The sequence below is a fragment of the Mustela nigripes genome, chromosome 18, assembly GCF_022355385.1.
Source record: "Mustela nigripes isolate SB6536 chromosome 18, MUSNIG.SB6536, whole genome shotgun sequence".
Classification (NCBI taxonomy): Eukaryota; Metazoa; Chordata; class Mammalia; order Carnivora; family Mustelidae; genus Mustela; species Mustela nigripes.
The window spans coordinates 12,331,771-12,344,007 of NC_081574.1; positions in this window are offsets into that span (position 1 = coordinate 12,331,771).

Here is a 12,237-nt window from a genome sequence, read left to right on the forward strand (position 1 = left end):
ATTTCACGAAGAATTTGAGACAATCTCCAATTTGTTGAAAACCGGCAGTGAAATAAGCTATAAATAGGGATAGAAGATTAGTACCAGGGACAAGGAGAATAGAAATATGCCAGTCATAAGATGAGTCTGGCAGACTTCGTGTGAGCTTTCTGGTAGCCAGAAGAAAGAAACGGAAGCATGTTCAGTGGTAAGTTCTCATTAATGGATGGGAGGGAGCACACCGGCCCCTCAGGGGAAATAACACATGTTGATAAACACAGTAAATAGTTGTGTTCTGCAGACAAAATCCTGTGGAACTACCTCATTATTTACATTTAATTGTAGATGAATTGGTTATTTCTTTATGGCATACTGATCATTTTATTTACCAACTGGGCTTCCTGCAGAAAACCTTGGTTCCCAGGTAACCAAGTAGTTATTTGGCTAACCCAATTAGTTCAAAGTTGCTTGTCTTGAAAATAGGAATAATAAGATTAACTGACTGTAATCTATAAGAATTCCCCTTTCTTTTAAAAAATTAACTTTTTATTGTGGTAAAATATGTACAGTATCAAACTTACCACTTTAACTATTTTTAATATATATTTTTTGTGTGTTCTCTTAGTCACTATAAACCATTTTAACCATTTTAAATGTACAATACATTGGCATCAAGTACATTGACAATGTTGTATCACCATCACCACTATTTCCAAAAAAAAAAAAAATTTATTTTTACCATCCCAAACAGAAACTCCATACCCATTAAACAGTAACTTTCCATTCCCCCTCTTTCCAACCAGTAGTAACTGATACTCAGCTTCCCGTCTCGATAAATTTCCGTCTTCCATATACCTCATATAAGTGGAATCATGCAATATTCTGCTTTTGCGACTGGCTTATTACACTTAGCATAATTTTGTCAAGGGTCTTTCATATTGCAGTACATACCAGAGTTTCGTTTCTTTTTATGGCTGAGTAATACTCCATTGTATCCTTCCTTTTGAAATATATAAGTTCACCTTTTCAGTCTTAAGGTTTTTCCCTGTTTTTTCCTTGAGTTGTCAAAATACCAGGAAAAATTGCCAATCTCTTAAGTACCCTTACATTACAAATCATTGTTTCAATTATTTTCTCTTACCACGAGATTTTACTTTGATATTATTTCCTTATCTAGTATAATTTGCCTTTAAAAGAAAGCACGTTTCTCTACTCACAACGCTTCTCACACTAAATGTGTGGGTTTTGCACACCAAACAATTCTCCAATTCTCTGTGGACAGCCACTGCGTACCTTACAATGTAATTCATTTCTGACACCATCTACCCAGAGTAGGTGCAGATCCCTCTCTGGTTAAGCATTCGGTCCCATAAGACTCTCCTCTGCTTGACACGCCAATCACAATTAGTGGGTCCCCAGGTTATCCACGCTTTGTCCAACTTGCTATGAGGCAGGGTTTCCCATGACCCTATCCTCAGATTTGACAATTTGCTATAACACTTTATTACTTGATTGGCTTATTATAAAGGATATTATAAAGGATATAGATGAACAGCTAGCTGAAGAGGTATATGAGGTGAGACCCAGAAGGGTCCCTAGGGCAGGAATGTCTGTACTTGTGGAGTGTGGGGTGTATGACCCTCCCGGTACATAAATGCAGGCACCGACCCGGAACCTGTCTGAACCCCACTGTTTAGGGTTTTTATCGAGGTTTCATTTTGCAGGCATGGTTGATTACATCATTGGCAGTTGGTGATTAACTCAATTCACAGTCCTTCCCCTCTCCCCAGAGGTTGTGGGTTTACAGCGGAGTGTGCCAGTCCCCTAATCAAACAGTCTGTTCCAACCAGCCTCCATCCTGAAGCTACCTAGAGGCTTTCAGCAACCAGTTATCTCATTAACATCAACTGAGATATGCTTGAAATGGGCTAATTATAAATCACACAAGATGCTCCTCACTCCTATTGCTCAAGAAATTACAAGTGTTTTAGGAGCTCTGTACCAGGAAGCAGGGACATAAATCAAAGATATATTTCTTATATCACAGTATCACAGACTTAGAACTTGCATTGTAAGCCAGTCTTCCTCTGGCTTCTGTGAACAAAAGTTAAAATTCTATTTTTGTTTGTTTGTTTATTTTTTAAAAATCCCAAACTTTCTAGTTTCATGTGACATCCTCCTGAGAACTCCTAATTGATCAATACAATTATCAAATATTTTCATGTTGCTCATTGTGTAATTTGTAAGCATTGCAAGTTTGTATTTTGTTTCCCCTTGATCTGAATAGCTACTTCCTTCCTGGGAATGTCCATGATCTCTGGATACTGAAATCTTCTGTTAATTCCTACAGTCTCAGAAAAAACTCTACAAAGTATTAAGAGTACAGAGGTTCAAGATTTTAAAACCATGATTAGAATTTAAGCAACATTACCATTTCTTGGGCATGAAAAGAAATCAGTCCTGAATGTCCATTCTACTTGATTCAAGTAAAAACAATGTATAGAAACCAAGGCATGTATCAAATAGCAATGTCTTAAATCAAGTTGAAACTGTGAAATATACATTGAATGCTAATTCAAAAATTCAACATTTCAGAAATTACTGCTTATAAAACATTTATATTAGTTATACCCACTTTATAATCTGCTAACATAATAATAGGACATATCTTTTCACTGAGCCCTTCTTAGAGATAAAATATTTGAAGAACTTAATGAAATTAAGTTATTTATATTTCTAAATATGGATTTGAAACAATAATCATTTATATCTATTTTTGAATCACATCTTCTTTTCGATGAATACTTCAATAGTTAGAACAACCTGCAAAGAAATTTCTTCAAACATTTGCTCATACAACTTTTGCTTCATTATGTTTCATTAATAATTTTGGAAGTAGCTAGATATTAAATTAAATACAAATGTATCCTAGTTTTGAAGCAAACCTTTGAAAGAAACGTTAGTCTAATACATGTAAATGCATTAACTAAATGCATTTCAATCATTTAAATTCTTAGAGTTTTTTATCTTAATTCTTGGGTTTTTGGATTTTGGAGAGCATTCTTTAATTCATGGCGTTAATAACATATATAATCTGTACATCTAATATATATGATACAAATCAAGCACCTTATGGACATGTACTTAATATGAATAGTGAGCTCTCCATTACCATTGTTAAGGAGAATATCTTAGATACGTTTTCCTAAATTTTTTTTCTAATTTTCTATTTTTTTTCTAATTTCACATGCCTTCATTTCATATTCAGATCAAAACTTCAAAGTAAGAAAAAAATGGTTTAAAAATCTCACATTGTTACCAGTTTGTTTGCTATTACACCTTACTAATAAACTTTCGGTTAATGATCAGTTGTAATTCAGTTTAATTCCATTTTAATTCAGTGATATTTCTAAATTGGGTAATTAATATCTGACATTATTCTTAGTGCCTGACACCTGCTTGAATGTCCTTTACCATGAGGAAAGTTTTCCATTGAGCCAATGTAAATAAAATCTGGAAAGTAGAGAAAATAGCTACCTTGAAGAAATTTGGCACTTAAGAACCCAGCAAATACTTTAAATACTTTCCTGATTTATTTCATGAGTTCTAACCCACTACACTTGAAAAGTTTTTCTTCCTGCTTGCCTTATTTATCCTAAATGCCAGTCTGATAGACTCAGTTATGGTGGACACTATGAAAATAGACTGTCTATTCTGGACGCCAGACTTGAAACTTCAATTCTGTTTAGATCTACCCAATTTAAATAGATATTGTTCCAAGTATTTAACTGGCTTTTTCTTTTTTAAAGGACATTTTTCAGCTAGAAAAAGAAGTTAACATACGCAGGATGGGCTAATAGCTAATTGTGGTTTCGTGGGTTGTTAACATACGCATAATGGTATACTCGACAGGATACATTGTTTCTAGTGAATATTTCTATTTCTCTTCATCAGGAAATTTGTGATCCTCTTTAACCTAGATGGCTACAGGTCTATCCTAGTTCTGTACAGGTTCTCATTTTTCATTTTACTTGTCTTCATTGTCCTTCCTGTGCAATGCCTTTCTATCCAATCTGCACTGGAATGGATGCTTCCTTGAGTCACCCCTTAAATTATGCCTGCTACCCCTTCAAGAATGTCTGAGGACATTTGCTTTCCTTCAGTATAATTCGCTAAAAAATTCCAGGTCTGCTGGGCACACTCTCTGATCAGCTTCTCAGATTCCACAATGCCCTTGATGGTTTATATCCTGGGCTTTTTGAAGATAAGATGCAGCTTTGAAATTGGGAACAACCTAGAATAGGCTACTATATGGTACAAAAATCTTGAATTCAGATGACTCTCTTTTCAACTATCAAGCATCCTCCATTGATGAGAGGACCTCAGATATTTGACATTAAGCTAGATCATGTCTGGGACATATACACGATATAAAGGCAGATATGCAAAAAAAAAAAAAAAAAAAAAAAAAAGAAACGCAAGCTATCGAAGTCACACAACAATCCTAAACAGTTTCCCAGATCAGGCTCAGCTGTGGCTTGTCGTTTCCCAGCCCTGCTGTCTGAGAGCCCAGTTTAAAAGGACAAATTCAAATCAAATCAAATTCACTGTCTTTACATGATATGCATTTGGGACGTTTGTTGGCACACAGTCAATGCTATTTAATCATGGTAGTAGTGCTGGTAAAGAAGAGATGTGAACAATTAATTGAATAGGCAATAGTTAGAAATTTATCCTGAAATTAATGATGTTCCTCTTGACCGTGTTCTAAACAACAAAGATATGTAAGGCTATAATTTTTGGAACTATGCTTCCCATTCCAGTATTTTCTGGTTACATTTTGGAAGAGGGCTGAGTTCCTTAACTTCCTTCACTGCTAGTGGAATCTACGCACATAAATGTTAAAATTATACTCCAGCATAAAGGTAATTTTCCTTCAGTTTTCCTCCTCATTATTTTAATTAATTGGGATTTTCCATATGAACCAAAAATCTGAACTCCACTAGCTCTTAACGAATGATACAGGAAAATATAATTTCTCCGTGAATGTTAGGTTGATTGGAAAATGTCATCCTCTGACCTACTCAGCCTTGCTAATCAAGGGAAGTCTTCGGAAAAACTCACAGTTAGATTAAACAGGCTACCATCCATCCGCTACCCCCTTTATTTGTTTAAATTACAGTTTTTTGGTCAGATATCAGGTTTAGTGTATCTGAGGAAAGCCACGCCAACATGGTTGAGAGCGTATATGCCATGTCTCGGGTAATTGGATAGTGCGCTGAGTTTCACCTTAAGCTGTTTTGAATTAATGCAAGACAGCCGCTGGCGTTAGGTGGTTTAATTATCAAGAATTGTCACATTTTAGTTATCAGCCCAAAGGGTGCATGCTGGGGTTGATTGTGAACATGTGGTCCTACCTGATACAGGTTACCTGATGGCCAGATATGGGTCACTTCGGGAACAGACTTAATTTAAAGGAGCACTCTCCTGATTTTGAAATATTTATGGATAGGAATCAGATTTTTCAAAGAAAAGAAAGACTACTTAAATACAAGCTGTTCCGTGGGAAGAAGGAAAAGACATCAGTTGTAATCTCAGTGTCATACTTACAAGATTTATGTTGAAAATAAGAGGTACTTAAATATCAAAATTCATTGCGAGTTTTTTTTTTTTTTTTTAATTTTTGCATTTAAGATGATTCAAATCAAGCCATCTATCCTAATCTGTTAGACTAACCCACGGCCCACTCTATTATTACAAAAAAATCAATTCTTATCAGAAGTCTCTGTTATAAACCAGGTAGAATATAGTCCTGCCTTTATTCTTAGTCAAGGGAACCTGGGCCATTTATCTGAGAAATCTTCAGTGCCTGAAGAGTTGGTACAGTTTTCAGTGCTACGTGTTTAACTGCACTTTTGCTGAAATTCTGTAGTGGGAATGCTTCACTTAGAGCCTAGGATCCCAATGACCACCACGATGCTCTAAATTCTATTGTTTTCCTGGATGCTATCGCTTTCCTGAAGCATCAGTAAAAATAATGGAACTAATTCTTCTGAATCACTGCACTCTTATCCCAGTTCGGTTCTAATAGTATTGACTACAATCTAAGCATTTTTGCTTCACTCAACACAGCTCTTAAAGGGCTTTCCCTTTTGAAGGCATACTCTCTGTGGGTGGTCAATACCCTTATGAAATTGTCAGACTTGAAAGTAAGATGGATTGTTACTGGAACATTAAGTAGGACAGAGAGCAGATGAAATTTAAATACAAAGTTGCAGCTGTTCATAAGCTCCAAAACTTAAATTAGTTCAGCTAAACTGCTACATTCCAGTAAGAAACAGAAATGAGTTGGTTACTCGTGCCCTAAGAGGAGGAAAATGCATCTAAAGTATAAATTGAAACCTTGCCATTTTAAGAAACTAACATTTGTGCTAAGTGATCCCTCCTGAATCAGCCCCTTTAATCTAATTTTTTACAACCCCTGTAGAATAAAGACGCTTAAATCCAGATGGCCTCTCCTTCTACTCTCTTCCCTCTACCTCTGCAGCTTTGCACAGGTCGACCCTCTCCTTCTTAGCAATCTCCTCCTTCCTTTCCCTTAGATCTTCCAATAGCTTTCTCATTTTCTCTTCATTTCCCTCTCTGCTTCTCCTTCTGCTAGATGTCTTTTATAAAATTCCTGGAGTTTCCATTTCTGCTTCCTACTTTTTTTTTTTTTTTTTGGTCCTAATCCATTTTCTTAGATTGCTAATCCACTCTTAACCCATCTCAATGGCAGGCAACCTAGGTGCCTATTATTAAATTGCAGTTCTTGTTCAAGCCTTTATTCTTAATTTATTTCCCGTTGTTCACAGATCATGACCGACCAGGTGGTTGTGTTTGTGAAGTCGGACTGCAGGGTATGCCATCATCAAGAAAGCAGCCCTAATCTATCTTGCTGTTCCTATCCATAGCTCCCACGTTACCTGCTTGCCTGAGCTGCATGATTGCAAGTTCTCTGGATTGTATCTCCCTCACCCCACACCTGGTGAGCCACTAAGTCTTAAAGTGTGACCTCCATGAAGTTCTAAGTTTGTTTCTTCCTCCCTTTTGAATCATTATCACCTCGTTTCTCCTTCGCACTAGCTGATGACCTCGTTTCTGGGGGTTACCACTTTACTTCTTGCTGTCTAACCAGGTTAGCCTAGAGTTCATTTGCATATAGAGCAAATGTAAAATCCACAATCCAGCACTGGGGTCTGTCTGAACTGACCCCATTCTACCTTTTCGATCCTAACCGTGTTCAACCTGTAGCTTCTTGCTTTTGCGTGACACTCAGAGACCACTTTGTGCTATGGTGTGCTTACGTTGACCTTTGTTTCTGTTCTTCCCTCGACTCAAAACAATCCTGCACAATTTTTAACACTCACACCATTTGCCTTACCCACAAACGTTGCCTAAACTAACACTAGTCCACAGTGATTTTTTTTCATCCTCTGAATTGTTTCAGAGTGACACACACAGGCTGAAATTCTCTATAAATTTTATATTTGCTTCCAAATTGTTTCCTAAGTCATCATGAATATATGAATTTCCTCTCAAACAAGATTTAGCTTTCCTAAAGAGGAGAAACTGTGAATTGTACCATTTTAAAAGTGTGAATTCTACCATTGAATTTAAAAATAACTATTCCTAGTTTCTGGGATGTTTCCCCAATTCAGTTATTTCTAATCCCTGTGTGAGTATCAGAGGAACTAGGTCTTAATGGCATAATCAGATCCCATGTCAAATAAATGACATTAAGAGTGTTATTAATATAATTCCGTATTCCCAGAGATGTTCTGGAAGGTTTATATGTACCCTCATTTATTATAAATACATTGAAGCATGCTTAAATTAAAAAGACTGAATAAAAATGAATTTCACATGACAAAAAAAAAAGATGTTCTGTAAATGGAAGAATTAATGTCTACATTCTCATGTAACTCTAGCAAATATAAAGAACTGTGGTCTTGCTCATTAAACTACGCTCTGAACTCATTTCATGTTTTTCTACCCGTAAAAAATTGCATGTTTTTTTGCCCGTATAAATTGCACACCTGTAGAGCAGACTTGACCATTATCCCACTGTAATATAGCTAATGAATTATAGACACCTAGGATGTATTTGGGAAAATGTGAGGACAGAACTTAATTTACTTCTCCATTCTTCTCCATACCGGTTGGGTATTTTGTGGGCTCCCAATAGTGGGTCAATGAATACAAAGATCTTTGCCTCCTCAGTTTTGTTTATATAAAATTCATTGAAATTTATATCTGTGATTTTATGAAACTACCAATCTCAGATGAAGTGTTCTTGAGAACACAAAAGGAAAATGCTTTTGCTAATATTTGGGCCCATTTCTACATTTGATTTGCATTAGGCTTGATAAAGCTTTAATCAGAATAAGAAAGCACAATTGTAGGTTCAAATGTTTCAACAACACAAGATGGTCTAACCCTCCTGATGTGTCACTAAAACTTTTGAAATAATATTTTTTCCACACATTTCTAAAATATGTGTTTTAGAGTACTACACAGGAAGCAAAGCATTTTTATTGCTCATAGAAACACCAATAAACAAGCATCAGACATAACATGTTATGTTTTTTATGTAGGAGGAAAAAAAAGCAGGCTCATTAATCCTGTATATATCTTACAGAAGTTAAAAAAAAAAAGTGTTTTAACGGATCAGAAAGATAGTTTTTAAATTGGAAAACCTGCAAAGAATATGCCACTGACTATAATTTCTAATGTTTTTGGCTAATGAGCTGATCTTAATTAGTTAATTGGATATGACACAATGGTGTTATTACCAAAGTTTCTAATGATGTAGTAACATCACCTTTTAAGCCCATATGTGGACTGGTCATCTTATTGAGAAGTATTCTTTTACTTTTTTAAAAAAGATTTTATCTATCAAAGAGAGAGAGAGAGCACAAGCAGAGGGAGTGGCAGAGGGAGAAGCAGGCTCCCTGCTGAGCAAGGACCCCCCCCCCCACCATGGGGGACTGGATCCCAGGATCCTGGGATCATGACCTGAGCTGAAGGCAGACACTTAACCGACTGAGCCACCTAGGTATCCAAAGATGTACTACTTTATACCCTAAACATAGGAGGGCTAAGGAGACAGACATAAGCATTAGGATAGTTCTAATTCTTTCAGATGTCCATGCCTTGGAGATTCACCTGTCATACTCAGACTCCACACAGGGATGGTCTCATTTATAGGTCTGGCATGACTGGCTTCCCCGAAAAGTTATCCATTATTTGCTGGCAGCCGATAAGCCCATCAAAAGGTAACCAATAAGCAAGAACTTATTTGAAGAGTGACATTATCTTACTACTGCCAGGGAACATGAGCAAAATAGCCATCCGTCTATCATATTTACAAAGAGAAAGGGTGTTTGGAAGTAGAAGTTATTTTTTAAGGTTAGAATCCTTAATCCAGAGCTGCAGAAGAAGATTTGATGTTTTGTAAATAGTTGCTTTTATCAGAGATCTGGTTAGGGGTTTTGCCAAGTAAACTGTCACCAAGGCAGTGAGAGTAAAACACACACACACACAGGAAATTAGAACTTTTCTGAGCTTAAGATGCAATGATATGTCAGAAAACACATGTCACAGAGTAGGTATCTAAACATCATTTGCGTCCAATTACTCGCGTCTCTCGTTCCGCATGCATATTTAAGCACACGGTGTACAAACGGCCTAATGTTCATAAACATGAACATTAATTAGGGCCCTTTGTATAATTCCACTGTCAACTTGAATCACTTGTTTCCACTGATATCTCCTTTAGAAAGCCCATCTGCAAATACTCCTGTATTTCTTCTGCCGGATCTAAAATGTGATTTTTTCAAATGTGATTTCTAATAATGCGTTCATTTCATTCTAATAAGCAGGAGGTGAGATTTAACACATTAACATAAACCATTAAATGAATAAATACTTATTAACTTTGTTAGATTTCATTTCCTGTCAGTAGAAATAACATGGTTGCCTTTTACAACCATGTGACAATTGGCTGCTTTGTGTCTTTTAGCGAGAACCTACCCAAAATTAGCATTTTTATAAATTTAAGCATTGCAAAAAGGCTTAGGTCACTCTATAATAAATTTCCTTCTGAATCCCTATTAATTTGCTATTATTATTAATTTACTATTTATTAGCTATTCCATTTATAAATATTGACTCACCAGACACCAGCACGGAACAAAGCCTAAACACATTGATTTACTACACACTCACCTTTGCAGGCATGCAATATTTTGTTTCTATGTATGCAATATTCTTCAACTGTATTCTTTGTGTATGTCTTCTCTTTCTCTCTCTCTTACTATACCCACCTCGAACTTTTTTAAAGTTAGCGAAAGCCTGTAACATAGCCTTGCTTTCGTCGGCTTGTTTAAAGGTAGCTGTACTTCATAAGCTTACATTGGACTTCCCCTGCCCCACCAATCATTTTACTGCTATTATTTGTGTTGTGTTTAAAATGCAGGCACTACTTTTAGTCTCTACTCTTCAATAGGCTTCCCTCCCCTTCCACTTACAGTCCAGTTCTGGGACACAGGAACATTGGGCATCAGGAGAGAGCAAACCTTGAACTCTGGGAGATGGAGTGAATGATTTGTTAGGAAGTGAATACAGAAACGGTCTTTTCACGCTCTCGCTCTCTCTCTCCCTTTTTTTTTTTTTTTTTTTTGCACTCAATCTAAAATTTAGAGAATTAGTTCAAGACTTTTTTTTCCCCATTTTTATGAAAATGACCTAAGGCAAGTCACTTAATCCCTCTAGACTTCCATTTCATTGCCTATAAAATGAAGGAGTTGAATAAGCTCATCATGATCCCTTTTAAAATTAAAATTCGTGTTTCTGAGACATCATGCAAAGAAGTTTTAAAAGAACTGGAAAGTTTTGCTGAAGGAGAGAACAATGTTCTCAAAAACACCCTGATATTTCTAACAATTAAAATTCAGCTTCTGCTTTTCATATTGGAAAACAGCAGCTCCTACATTTTTCCAGATGTATCTCGAAGCCAGATGGCAACATTGAAGTGCGAACATTCTGGAGCCATTGAACATGCTACACACACACACACACACACACACACACACAGCGTGAAGATTCTTTCTGAGGGGCAAAGAGGCTGGGGCTGTTTCTTGAAAAGTGGACAAGTTTATTGGATGGTGGGATGTATTTCATGAACCTGGAGGACTGGGGTTTATGGTTTCCAGCTCCTTTTTCTTTGTCGTCACAGCGGCGGGTTCAGGTTTTCTGAAGGAGTGTTACCTGTAAATAGACACCAGCTCTCCAGGCCCTTTGCTGGGCTTCGCCTGGTTGTTACACCCATTCCCTTTCATGCAGTGGGGTGTTGATTCATCGAAAAGGCCCTGACTGGTGGTGACAATTTGTGGAGTCACAAGCAGGATGAGTTCCAACTGGTAAACACCAATACGAGAAAACCCAAGGTCCATCTCCACACAGAGATACACTCTTTTTGGAATTCACCCTTCAGAAATGCAAACTTCCTGTTCCCTGCCTTGGGCAGCTTTATGATTCCTCACAGGCTAAGAAAGATCTCTCCTTTTCTCTCTGATAGCCCCTTCCCAAAACACCCCAATTCCAACATCAGGTTTCACGTGGGCTCCTAGTTCCTTCTCTCTTTCAGCCTCCAATTTCAAAGCTGGCTGACTCGATGTTTACAAGTTCTGTCCCCAGATCTATACCCCCAAATTTTCATGTGTGAACTCCACACTGCAGACTAATCATTTTGCCATAAATGTCATGTTTAAGTGGAATGGTTCTTCCTGACATATTCCAATGTTCACCCCCTCCTTTCTTGATCTCTCTTTTACTTCAGCTTTGACACAGATGTAAAGACATACTGAAGAGTGCGAAACGTATTTTTGGTCCAAGGAAGAGTGTCTCCATCATTCTTCCTGGCTGGGTATCCAGTAACACATTCGTAAGTCAGTACATCCAAGCAGGCTCTTCTGAACCAGTTTTGTAGTAACCAAAGGTGGTAGCTTCCACCTTTGAACTAGACATTCCTAGGATACTGACTCTCAATTAAAATTTAGAAGCACCGTGGTTTTCCCACTGGTCCGCTTCTGCTTCCAGAACAAAATTCATAACTTTGATCAAGGACTTTGATTCAAAAAGCTTATTATCTACATCTGGAAATATTGGCGGTCACTGGAAACACTGAGCTTTCTCTTCTTTCAACTTCAAGTGTTT